Genomic DNA, 13,909 nt, shown 5'->3' with positions numbered 1-13,909 from the left:
TATATATATATATATATATATATATATATATATATATATATTTTGGAGTATAGTTGATATAAAATGTTGTGTTAGTTTCTGCTGTACAGCAGAGTGAATCAGTTATATGTATACATGTATCATGTATCCATTCTTTTTTATATTCTTTTCCCACATAGGTCATTACAGAGTACTGAGTAGAGTTCCCTGTGCTATACACGAGGTCCCTATTAGTTATCTATTTTATATATAGTAGGTCAACTTGACTTTTAAAAAGTCTATATAAGATACTGTCCTATGGAGAATGCTTCTGTATTTCCAGAAAAATCTGTGCTTCTTAGACTCAGCACCAGGAATAAGTTTGACTCTCCTGACAAAAAGATGCCCTTCCTTTTTATCGCAAGTTGAACACACTGTTATCCAACTTGTTTCCCTTATGGCCTTCATTGCTAGGAAACTCAGAGCTAACTCTAGCCATCAATTTCAGTAATCCTGCTGCCTAAGATTTTGAGATCGAGTCTCTCTCCCTTTTAAAAATATGTTTATTGATCTTGTTTTTTCCCAGGGTCGTATTATAGGTGTACCTTAGGATAAGCTACCTTTAATTTGGGATAGTGGTAGGTTATAAATTACAAAAAATTATTGCTGTGACCTAGCCTGTGATGGTCTAACACCAACCTGCATTCTCCCTGGCCCATGCTACTATCCCTGACCTTGTGCTCCTTGGAATAAACTGTGTTTCCGTTAGTCACAGCCCCTATTTCCACACTAGATTTGATGCTTTTCCCCTATATATTGATACATCTTTCATCGTAATTTCTCGATGCCTCCAAATATCAGAAAAAGTGGGAAGGGAGTGCATAGAGCAGTGTTCACCTCCCTGTTTTTTTCTTATCTCTGGAGCCAGTTGTATAAAACTGCCAAGAAGGAAATTTCCACTTAAGCCAGAACCTTTCAGCACGGAGATCACTGACCTGTGGTAGTTACTGATGCTAGGATTGCTGCTGTTGGCGCTCTACTTGACTTTCAGTTCGTGGCCATCACTTGACAGAATTAAACATTGGCTCTGCTCCGTCTGCTCGTTTGTTGAAGGGCACAGTCTGTTCCAGAAGAGATGCTGTCTAGGAAAACAAAGATTCTGTACCGTGCCCAGAAACCAAAATTAGATGGGTCGGAACCCAGGCCTGCAAGCTGTTGACTCCCTGGAGTTCATGGTCTTGCATGGGCCATGGATAACCTTTCTCTAGAACCATGGGCAGTTGGACAATGTGCCTTGACAAGGTCTGGCTGAGTTTTGACATTCTGGCAAGCAGGTGGTAAAGGCCATGTCTCCTTAATTTAAACAACACTCCTACCCAGGCCTACAAGAAATGAGTAGAGCAAGAGCTCCTGAAGGAAATTCAAAGAAAAAAACAGCAAACCTTTTTGAGAGTAAGAGGGTCACACTTTCCCCCTGGGGTTTCAGCTCCCTCTTGAGTTTCTGGAACTTTAATGCTGAACAGTCCTCCCATAAGCCCCAGAGAAGCTGAGAATATCACAGGTAACCTTAATAAATCACACTGAGAAAACAAAAGGAAAACACAATTAGCATTGAGTAGACAGGAGTCACAAAATCCATAATTCTGAGAATCCCAGGAGAAGCATTGAACAGCTTTAGGAAGCACATTTCTTTTGCCCCTAAGCCATTATACCCATTTTATGCATCTATCTGGGTGCCTTGCCTCCCAATTCTGGGTTTCCCTGAGATAAATACCACCTTGTTTTCCTTTAAGTGTCAACTCTTGCTTTCCCTGGTTGCACCTTTTGTGCTGCTTCCAGGGTCCCCCCACCCCTTCCAGGGCATGATGATTAACTGCCATTCTTGAACCCCAGTGAAGGTTCCAGCCCTTCAGAGCTTAAGTTATCTGCCTATCTCACAGGCAGTCATTCTTTTTCTTTCTGTAAAATAAATCTATTTATTTATTTTTTGGCTGCATTAGGTCTTTGTTGCTGCGAGCGGTCTTTCTCTAGTTGCGGCGAGCGGGGGCTACTCTTTGATGCGGTGGGTGGGCTTCTCGATGCGGTGGGTGGGCTTCTCATTGCGGTGGCTTCTCTTGTTGTGGAGCACGGACTCTAGGGTGCGTGGGCTTCAGTAGTTGTGGCACGTGGGCTCAGTAGTTGTGGCTCGTGAGCTCTAGAGTACAGGCTCAGTAGTTGTGGTGCACGTGCTTTGTTGCTCCGTGGCATGTGGGATCTTCCCAGACCAGGACTCGAACCCATGTCCCCTGCATTGGCAGGCGGATTCTTAACCACTGTGCCACCAGGGAAGTCCCGGGAGTCAGTCTTTACAACCCGTCGCTGGGGTGTTCTGACCCATCTATCCCCCATTGAGAGGTACCTGGAAGTGGCTTACTATGGTTTAACATTCATGGCGTTCCTTCATAGACAGCGTCAATAACACAGTGAAGACAGTCATTTCCTCACAAAGGCTGAGGGAGTTAAAGAAGAGGGGAGGATCTTCTGATAGTAGGGTCTGCTCCCAGTCAGTAAGGAGGACATTTTTCATGAGGACTTTGTTCTTTACTTCATTTAGACTTTTGCAGTAATAAGCTTCATTTGTGCCTTTCATGTTTTTATCACTGTGGTTTTCTACCTCTCCACTTCTCCATTTTCCCTAAGCCAAGAAGTGCTCCTAGACAGGGAGATCTTGCATTGTGATTTCAGTGTTTGCTATAGAGAAATGTATGGACACCCAGTTTGTACAGGTTTAAAGAACTTGTTGATAGGAAGTTGATTGTTTAGTAGCTGGGGAGAACTAGAGGGCCGTTATTTCAAAGCACAGAACCTATCTTGCAAAGAAGTGACAGAGGTGATATCAGGACTCTCAGGAAGCCCAGGCCTGCCCAAGTGCAAAACAATTGGGTCTTGGCACGTGGCTGACTTGAATTCTGATTATTCCAGAGCCAAGATTTTCTTGAAGTTTCAAAACCAAGCGGGTAGCAGTAAGGCCCCTTTCTGATTTTGTACATAATAGAGGAAGCAAACAACAGGAACAATAATGAAAAGCAGACTAGTTCTTTCTTTGGGAGATTATAGTCATATTTGCATAAACTTTTGTACAGTTGCTTCATCTAGTTTAGGCACTAAAACAGTTTCTTGTTTTATTGACCTATGTTTCAATAAATAAGGCCAGACCGAAAAAAATATGTCTGAAGCCTATAATTATGGATTTGTTTGGCACAAGATGCTTCCTTCAGCATACTTCAGATCATCTTTTCCAGGAATTGATGAGAACAGGTTGCATGTGATCAAGAAGGCTCATTCTCTATCAAATACTCTTGGCATTATAAGGGATAGCATGACTGATGAAATACCACAGCTAATCAGAAAAGTGCGCTAGGAGAAAGCAAGATGGAGCAGTTGGAACCCCAAGACACAAAACTATTTTACAATCAGCAAATGAGTCTCTTCTGATTGCAACATTCATGCTCCCAGATCCAGTTTCTCCTTTGGCTTGCATGAGCCCACTTTCTCCATTCTAGCTTGTCCTTAATCTTCCTCCCAGGCTCTTCTTTTCTCATTCTACACACTCTCCCTGTATAATCTCTTCTACTCTAAGATTTTCAACTGCCACCAATATGCTGAAGACTCCCAAGTCTCTGGAGACCATACTTCAGCTGAGGTATATGTAGCTGTTTTGCCTCCACATATCCAATTGTCAATTTGTGTCCCACAGGCACAGAAAACTCAACATAACCCAAAACTGAACCTCTCGTCTCCTTCCACATACTCTCCACCCTCCCAAAGGCTTCCCCCCCTTCTTGTACTACTTATGTTGGCAAATGGAGCCACAGTCCATTCATGTTACCTCATCTTTGGTCCCAAGCCTTCCTGCCTTGTTCTGTATTCTATAGGGGCTCTGGCCCGCTTTGCTAGGTGCCAGCCAAGTTCTATCATTAACTCAATGTCCATGCTTGGATACCTCCCTTGGGTCCATCCATTCTCCTCTCTGAATCCTACTTTCTTGTCTCTAAGGAGCCTTCTAGCTCCATATTTCTGAGTCTTTCCATTGCCTGAGGTGGGGTATATTCAATAAAGAGCCTTAATCTTTGGCTTAGCGAAGTGCTCTGTGTTAGACTAGACTGTTATTAAAAACTCATATTCGTGGAAAGAAGTATGCATTTAACAGTGATTAATGGGTGATGGAGAACAAGATTTGTTTCCGTGGATTTTCACTATTTTAATCTCCCATGAACATACACAGTAGAAGAATGCTCAGATTTCCAAATTGGAACACAACAGAAAGAAGCTGATTATTGGGTTTCACTCGGAAAAGAAAATTAGAAGTTGCCTATACACATCATAGAACAGATAGTATTTGCAAAGGAGCCCCTACTTAGAAACAACATGCAGTCAAACAAATGTGTGATCCCTGAATGAGTGACGCTTGAGCACTTTGAAAATGGAAATATTTTTGAGCCTTAACTGTCCCTCTCAATATAAATGAAGAGAAACCTGTAAAAACCTTTGGTTTAGAGGCACAGTGCTGTTAAGAGACATACTAGAGCAGAGTTGAGAGAACTTTTCTTTCCTAAATACACCAGAAAGCATTTTCAACACCTTGTTGACATGGCCCTTCCATTTTATTTCTAAGGAGCCAGCTGCACTTTTATTTTTATTGATTGATTGATTGATTGATTGATTATTTTATTTTATTTTTGACTGTGTTGGGTCTTTGTTGCTGCACGCGGGATTTCTCTAGTTGCAGCGAGCGGGGGCTACTCTTCATTGTGGTGCGCAGGCTTCTCATTGCAGTGGCTTCTCTTGTTGCGGAGCATGGGCTCTAGGTGCACAGGCTTCAGTAGTTGTGGCATGTGGGCTCAGGAGTTGTGGCTCGCGGGCTCTAGAGCGCAGGCTCAGTAGTTGTGGCACACAGGCTTCATTGCTCCACGGCATGTGAGATCTTCCCAGACCAGGGCTCGAACCCATGTCCCCTGCATTGGCAGGAGGATTCTTAACCACTGCACCACCAGGGAAGCCCCCAGCTTCACTTTTAAATCTTGAATACATTCACCCCCTTAGAAAGCACTTAAGATGTGGAGTTCAGCCACAAGAATGTATTTGAATGCTCCTGGCTATGGACACTAACATGTAGCTAGAGAATTGGTGCCCTGAAGCCCCAGTGTTAAGATCAGAGGCCTTGGTTAGGCAGGACCAACCCGGCCTCCATCACCCAACCTGTCCAAGATCATCCAGCTATTACAAAGACAGGGTATGACCCCAGGTCTGCCTGATGCCAGCGCCCATGCGCTTTCTACAACTTTAGAGTTGCCTTCAGTTCATTGGGCAATGCCACTCTCCAAAGTTGCTGATTCCCACTGGTTTTATCCTACTTGAGTTTCATATCAGTGGGCATTGGAGCTCAGTCATGGCACTGTGATAGGCTATCACATTTGTAGGCCTACAGTGTGGTCTGATATGTCATTTGAACAAAAACCCAAAGGCACATGACTCTGTTACCAGACCTCTAACCTAATATGTGTTAGTCTGTTCAATTCAACAAACATATGTCAGAAGCCATATTTATCAGGATGCTTAGCAGTCAACAGATATTGAAAACCTTCTATATGACAGATGTCATAAGAAACTTTATGAACAGACAGGAACACAATTTACTCTTGTCCTCAAAGAACATAATATATAATGTGCAGGCAGAGTGGACATTCTTGAAAATCCCATAAGAACATAGTTAGTAGAAAGTAAAAACAAAGTAACTATTCACCAGAGAAAAGGAAATGAATAAATGATCAGTTCCTGCCCCCACCCCCCAGCAACGCCCTTGGTTCATGTCATTCTGAAGTATAAAGTCAGAATCTCAATTCCAAGGAAATGGACAGACTTTTCTTTTTTCTCTGTGTGCTATTTCCTGCCACAGCAATTGGCCTCTTTGGCTTTTTCAGAATGTTCACTGAGGCTTTTCTGGCCTCCTCTGGGGACTCCTTAATGCATAATGTTCACCAACTAGGCTCCAGTTGTGAATTTTTAATTATGCCAGATCATTTTCAGTAAATAGAACTTCAAGCTCAATTACTGCTGTCCGAGCCAATTTTTGTCTCACCTGCTCTGAGCTCCACTCTGTGATGTTTGCAGTAATTGCCACTTCCTCAGGAAAGAGGAGCTTCTCCAGAGATGGATGTTGGCAGCCCCTTGGCGTCTGCCTTTTCCTGAATCAGTAGCAGTACAGGGGGGATATTTCATCCAGAAGATTCTAATTGTGTTGCCTGGAAAGCAGGGGCAATGGATACGGCAGGTTGTGATCCCTCAGTGGCCACTAAGTGTGGCTGTCTCATGCTTCTTGTGAGGCAGTGGTTCTCCCCACTTGATCTTAGCAGAAAGGCGGAGAAGCGATGAGGCAGTGGCTCTTAAAGTGTGCTCCATAGGCCAGCAACATCAGCATCACCTGGGAACTTGGTAGAAGTGTAAATTCTCAGGCCCGCTTCCTAGATCTGCTGAATCAGAGACTGGGGGTAGGACCCAGCTATCTGGGTTTTACAAGTTCTCCAGGTTATTCTCATGTCTAAGTCTATGAACCACTGTTGGCAGATAAGTGTTTCAAACTAAGGATAGGCATAATTCGTTCTATTTTCTGAAAATTCTCATAACCCAGGTTTCATTTTCTGATTTATGATTTTTAACAAATCAAAAATCATAAATTTCATCATAGTAATTCAGCTTTACCTTTGCCTTCCCTGATTCCCCTAAGCATAGGTGGTTGCCGTCTGGTTTATTTCCCTAGTATCTTTTCACACTTGCTTTGTCCCATTTGGTACAAGGTGTCGTTTTGTATCTGTCAATGTGCTTGCCTCCTGCACTAGCCTTTGGGCTGCCTGAGGGCAGGAACCTTGTCCCACTCATCAGTATATCCCCAGGGCCCAACAGGATGAAGGGCACACAGAAAACACACAGTAAACGTTTTTGAGTGAATATATTATTTAATGTTTTATAATTTTCAAAACTTTGATGTGGCCTTAAGAAGTAGGACTCGCAGAAGAGGAAACTGAGACCCAGAGAAGTTAGGTGATTCAGTGGGTCGGTTGCAGATCGAGAGCTTGAGGCCAAAGCTTGCCTCAATTTGGGAAAGGTAATGGCCACAGGTCCTTAAACATTGCCCTCCTGAACACAGCTCAACTCAGGAAGCATGAGGTACTTTGGCTCTTCAAGGGCAAAGCCCTTGATTTTCTCCCAGGCAGGCTGCCCCCACCCCCAACTGTGATATTACTAGTTGTGTCATCCTTGTACTATTAGGAATGCTAAGAGAGGGTGACTGAGGATGCCAGTTCGTGAGGCACAGTGCAAAGGCTGAGAACAGGAAAAGGGAAGGGAATCATGCCAAAAAATGGGAGTGGATTTTAGCACGATCAATGGGAGGTATAGTCTCTGATATGTGGTTAGTCCTTGGAAAAAGGGAGCAAAGAGGAAGGGACATGAGCTGCAAGTGAAGCCAAAGTCTAAAGCTCAGTTTTGCTTCTCTGCCAGGCTGCCCTCCTTACACTGAGGTGACAGCAGCCTGGGATGTACTGCGAGGTGTCGTTGGGAAATGGGTTGACAGTGATTGCCACCCACCTCTCCCCTTGGTGTCCAGCTCGCCTTGTGACCTGTAAGCAATCTGGCTGGGCTAAGAGGATGGGAAGAAGCAGCCTATGGGCACAGACCCATAGCAGCCTATGGACCGAAAAAGGCTTGAGGCCTGTACTTTCCCTCATTAACTTTAGCATTGAACCCTATACGAGTAAGTGAACTGGCTCAGGCTCTTTTCCTTGAACCCCTGCATTATAAGACTTTGGAACCCACTTGTAAATCATCACAAACTGGGGTGGAAGAAAGTGGGTTCTGGTACAGGCTGTCCCCTGCCCCAAACATCCGCTCGTTAATCACAATGGATTGCTGTCCCATCAGGCTTTGCAGCTTATCTCACAGCTTTGACTCCCACTTGGGAGCGATGACTGTACATCTGACCCTGTCTCTTTCTTCTTGAGCTGCTGTGCCATCTCTCTAATTGCCTGCTGGACATTGTCCATCAACACCCCAACTCGATATGCTCCCGGCCAAGTCAATCATCTTCCCCTCTAGTCCAGATCCCCCTCCCAGCGAATCTGTCTCTTTCACTGGCACCTCTGTTTTCCCAGTCATTCAGCTTCCAAACCTTCTCAGCAGCCTCATGTAGACTTTATTCTCATTCTCCAGATGGAGTCAGTTCTCAAGTTCAGTCATTTCCTTTTGCTATGCCGTGCGTGGTTTCCTTCTTTCCACCCCCATAACAACTATTGTGGTCCAGGTTCCCATCATATTTCAGGTCTCAATCACCCTAAACCATCCAATACCAGAACTATGATATATATATATTTTTTGCTTCTCAATCCCCTATCTGATGGAGGAACCCAGGTCTGTATGTGAATGCAATAGTGGTGAGACACAGTTCCAGTGTCCTCTGATAGTCTGTAGCCAACATCCAAGCTCTTGGTAAAGACTTAAGTGAATAGCCAGCCGAAATGAGAAAATAATATAATTTAGGAACTGATCATGTTCTTTCCTGATGCCAGTGAGGCATTCAGGGATGTGACCGCCTTCTTTGGGCAGAAACAGCATGTGCCAAGAGGTGAAGAGAGCAAAAGGGCAACAATAATCAATAAGCTTATTGCTCTAGTCCCCAGTGCCCCTGTGGTGAGTTGTTAGAGTGAAAAGTTAATGGAAGGGGAGAGGCCAAGATAATGTGAGTGTCCCAGCTGCCTTTTCCAAGAGCTCTGCAATTACAAAGTAATTGTGCGCTTCTGTGTGAATGGTTTACCTGATCAGCTGAGTGCCCTCTGCTTTAGAGAGGCGAATCCTAAGACAAAAGGAAGTCACATGCCTCCCTGGGAGCCAGGATTAGAACTCGAGATTCCTGAGTAAATGCTTTGAATGCCTGAGGTTGTTTCTGAGAGGCTGTAGCCACAATGGGGGCTTCACAGCAATAAAGATGAGCATCTTCTCTTGTCTAAAAACCCTCAGTCATTGCCCACAGTTAAGCAAAGGGAACCTAGGGGAGGAAGCTAAAGGAAAGCACAGCTTAGTGAACTGAACTTTCTTTGCTTGATGATTAATAGAAATCATAGATCATGGGAAGAGGATGCTTAAAGAGGCATGGACTCGACTTTATAGACACTTCGTGTAGAAGAAAAAGTTTGGAACCAAGAAAGAAAACCACTCAGGACATAACCTAGCAAGACAGAAAAATGAAATGAAGAATCTTCATCAGCTCTAATTAAAGGAAATCAATATTTGAAGAGCTGTCTTGCTCAGTAACAGGACAAGGGCAAAAATACTTCAGCAACGTGAGCCTCTTAGAAAATAGAAAAGCAGGCTTTCATGGGGAAGCAATCATGATTTAAAAGGCTTCAAAAGACAACCACTTGGTGGGTTGATATGTTGTAGAGGGCACTCAAGCACCTTTTGGGAAGGAGATAGATGAGCTTCTATGCATGCTAGACTCTATATTTGTAAAGTACATTTCCTTATCCTGGGAGCTCTGAGCTCTGAGAAGCCAAGGGTCATTTCTAGGGAGCAAAGAGTAGCTACCATTTCCCCAGAGAGACTTGAAGTAAACCCTTAACAATAGCTTGGGTTTCATCTCTGTTACCACTTACAAGAGCACACACTGGAAAAACACTAAAAGCCATACAAATGCAACAGACTTTTTGTTGTTATTCGCGGCACTAGCCAACCATCCAAGCAAGTCCTTTCTAAGCTCACCTCTTTGTGATCCACAAGATCATCAACCATCAGTAACTAGAATCCAGTTTTCCCAGACCGTTCTTCCTTAGGCATGGAAAATATGGGACATGTGTGTCACCACTTCCTTATCTCCCACTGGGGCCAGACATTGATACAGTCATGGCACTCCTTTTCCACTGAGCTGAAATGCAGCTTTTCTTTTTTTTTTTTTTTTTTTTGTGGTACGTGGGCCTCTCACTGTTGTGGCCTCTCCCATTGCGGACCACAGGCTCCAGACGCGCAGGCACAGCGGCCATGGCTCACGGGCCCAGCCGCTCCATGGCATGTGGGATCTTCCTGGACCGGGGCACGAACCCGTGTCCCCTGCATCGGCAGGCGGACTCTCAACCACTGCGCCACCAGGGAAGCCCAGCTTTTTCATTTATTTGTTCAACACATATTTTTTGGAGTGCCCTCTTAAGAGCCAGTTGGAGAGATGGATAAACAGTAAAATATAAACAACACTACAGGCACCACATGCTAAGTGCCAAATAAAAGATATGTAGACAATGAGTATTATAGCCCAACTCTCTCTTCTGAAATACAATTTCAAATTCCTAGGGCCCTGAAAATTAATTTTTAAAAATTCAGTGCTGTTTTAGTTAGAGCAACACAACTATTTCTCATGGGTCTGAGACGAATTAATTCCAAAAAGAGCTTACGAAGTACTACCGGAAATGCAGAAGTTTCTGTATGCCACCCATCAAGAAAGTGAGTCGAGGGTGTTTGAAACTGCTAGGTTCTTCTCCCTCAAGTACCTCTCTGACCTAAGAGAAAAATCCAGATTGGAGTGGATCTGATTGCCATTTTGGGTTAAGTACCCTGGATGCCATTTCAGCATCAAATTATTCAATCAGAAACACTTTGAAAATGCTGAAGAGTTGGGTTAGTCACAGTTTTCCCACCTGGATACAATGTGCATAATACTGCAGAATTTTATTTTTCACTTTTCTGGTGTTGGAGACATTTATGGAGCCGGTGGGAAATGGTTTACGATACATGTTGATGGACAGCTGACCAAACAGACAGAGCGAGTGCTGGCATTCATTAAATTTTCCAATCAGGAACCCACCTGGAATTGTATCCATAGGTCTTTGATGAGGCCGGCTTGGGAGGGAGAGAGGAAAGAATCTTACCCCAGGAATAAGATAGCTACTCCTGAGGAGTGGGAGAAGCCTGGATCCATGCCCCCTGGGATTTCAGGCCATAGCTTTTAATATCGCAACCCAAAGAGGAGATGAAAGTCAAAAGGGCTGACAAGTGGTCTAGAGACAGACAAAATAATGACAACTGGGGTGCGCCTGTTTCAGATGTGTAAGTTGGAAACTAGCTCTAATTCCAGGCAGCCCCCCCAATCTCATATACCCCCAAGTTATCATCCAGGTATCCTAAAAGAAGTCAGGGCTTATTCCTGTAAATCCCTGGGATTGCCACATGCTTCTTTCAGTGGCCAGCATCCTCGGCAGCATCTTAATCTTTGGATCATTGACCCATGTTTTTCCAGATCTCTGAGGCTCCCACACAGTCTGCAGTTGCAGGATTTTCTCTTTCTCTCTCGTGGAGCACTTCTGGAAAACTTGGGGTCTCTCTTTCTCAAAGTTTCAGAATCATAGCATCTTGTCCAGATTTACGTACTCAGCCTGGAACTTTGAGGGGAGCACTTTTCCCTCAGTGTTAGGCCAGCCTTTCTATACAACAGTTCCTTAGTACATCTACAGAATTAAACTCCTAGGATCCAAGCCTGCCACCATTCTGCTGGCCACTCCCCCACTTTCATATACCTGTTGCCACTGTCAGTGGATCTGCTATTGGCACGGAACAAACATTTTGAGTTATTTGATTACTTTCACCTCCAGTCTTGGTGCCGTACCTTCCGTCTGTGATTTTTCTCTGAGCAAGTTTTGTGTTTATTCCACTCAGATCTGCCCTTAAAGGATTTGGCACTTGGTCAGAGGGGGTCCTTATTTCGATCACTTAAAGGAAGACTGCTCCAGGACCACCACCTCCTCCCACCTCCAAAGCAGCTGTTAATGAGGCTGCCACAGCCAGCTGACAGCTTTCCCTGATGTCCTGCAGTGACCTGCATTGAGCTTAAAGAGGGTCACTTGTCATGCAGATTTTAAAGGACCCTTGGCTCGAAAGGCACAGACTTGGGAATACAGCAGTGGGAATGGGTGTCTTTTATTCAAAAGAACGTGGATGCCTGAACTTAGTGACTTGGGAGACAGGGTGTTGAATGACCACCTACTACTCTGAACCTAGCAGCCTGCAAGATCAAAAGATCCCTTGTTTCAGAAGGCTTCCAGCAAAGTTTCCCACTGCCTCCAGTTTGAGTGAGGGGGTGGGAGGAGGAAGGCTCAGTGGCCAGTGAGCTGAGTGTGGAAGTGAGGGAATTGAGACCCGCTTGAATTTTGCAACACACAGCGTATTTCATCCTCTGCATGAGACTGCAGCAGCCTTCTGGAAGAGACACTTTTGAATTCTTCTGAGTTCCAGTCTTTTGTCAAGTTATCACTTCCTTTCTGAGGGGGTTTCTGAATGTGGATGGTAGCTGCTATGGTCCCAGGGATGGTTAAGGAGTTCTTTGCCAGGAAGTCAGCATGGATGGGCAGGGGCAGTGCTGCATGAGTTCTTCAGCACTTTGTCTCGGCGGGCTTCTGACACCTCCTGGGAGACGGACTGTGCGCCTACTCTCTCCAGAGCCACCCACCTCAGCAGGATTGGAGCTCACCTTGGTGACTCCCACTTCAAAGGACTGCTTTGGAGCTCTCCTGGACACTGAATCCTACCTGCTGGAACTTTCGCTATCTGTCTGATTAGCCCTGTGCTCACACACATCTGTATTGCCTTGGCAATCGCCAGGAACCCATAATTATCTCTTGTTCCAGACACATCCACGTAGCCACTTAAAGCTGATGGATGTGAGGCAGAATATCTTTTGTGACCCACCCTCTCACCCTACCTCACCCCACACCTAAATACAGCTACTTGCAGGCACCTATTTCTGAGGTACTTAAAAGATTCATAAATATCTGGAAAGCTCTTTGACATTCTCTGAGACAATATTCTGTGCCTTTGGAAGGCTCTATTATACTCATTGAAAGCCAAGATATGCATTTTTCTTTTTTACCTTCACTTTTTATAAAGGGTTATGTTGACGTAGATCTTAGTAACAAAAAAAATTCTTTCTGATGAAATCAGGATAAATAATTCCACACATCATCAAGTGGGGAAAAGGGCTTTGATTTGGTTTCCATGGAAATCTGGAGATGAAGTAAAGTAATAATTTCAAGGCAGAGCAGCTGAATCGAAGATAATGGTAAAAATAGTTTGATAAAGAAAATAGAATAAAGTAATCAAGAAGCCTCCAATCAATTATTCCTTTTTGTTTACCTTCAAGTGATTAATTTGTCTGCGTTTATTAACCTGAAGAGATTAAGCAGACCTTCCTAGTGATTTATTTCGTAATTGTTTCCAAGGTTTGACATAGGCTGTGGAGTTATTGAAGGTGGAGATTTAAATTCAATTACTCATGAAGCAGGTGGTGCTTCTCCTGAAAGAATATCTGAATTCACGGTCTTCCCATGTTAACATTATGAGTGAAAATTATTAATTCATCTGATAGTATCTCCCAAAGACTTTTAGAAGTCATTTGGCATCCACATACTTCACAACAAGTCAGCAGCTTCAGAACTGAACTTGAAGTACAGAGAACCCAGAGACAGGAAATAAAGGATTTTATGTTAAAGACTAGTTATTTTTATACATTATTTTTTTGGCCAGAGCCTCTCTTGGGGCCTGGGCTGTGGCGCTGTCATTAATGGCATCCACCAGCTCAAGCTTTGAATGCCAAAAAATAGCTTTCTTTGAACTTGACCAATGGTTCCCACTCTCTGTACCTTTGAAGGGCAGCACTGGATAAGATCACGCTTTATTTTGACAGGCGAGAGAGACAGAGAGACACACGCACGTGCGCACACACACACACACACACACACACACCCGGGGGGGGGCGGGGGGGAAGAGGGAGATTAAGATATTGAAAGAGAGGCACCTTGAAAGTCTTTAAATGAAATAACTAATTTCTTTTTGTTTCTGTGGTCATTGTTGTATATATTTTTCTATTCTTTTTGTGGGTATA

At 44.0% G+C, this 13,909-nt stretch overlaps 1 protein-coding gene across 3 annotated transcripts in view; it reads left to right on the top strand.

Moving 5' to 3' along the window:
- The window catches only part of HS6ST2 (heparan sulfate 6-O-sulfotransferase 2), a gene marked incomplete at its 5' end in the record, with an annotated part of 290,978 nt that overhangs the window by 234,387 nt on the left and 42,682 nt on the right, over positions 1 to 13,909 (top strand). The window lies entirely within an intron of this gene.

This window comes from Mesoplodon mirus (genome assembly GCF_964341445.2).
Source record: "Mesoplodon mirus genome assembly, chromosome: X".
Classification (NCBI taxonomy): domain Eukaryota; kingdom Metazoa; phylum Chordata; class Mammalia; order Artiodactyla; family Ziphiidae; genus Mesoplodon; species Mesoplodon mirus.
This window is presented reverse-complemented; position numbering and strand designations above follow the sequence as displayed.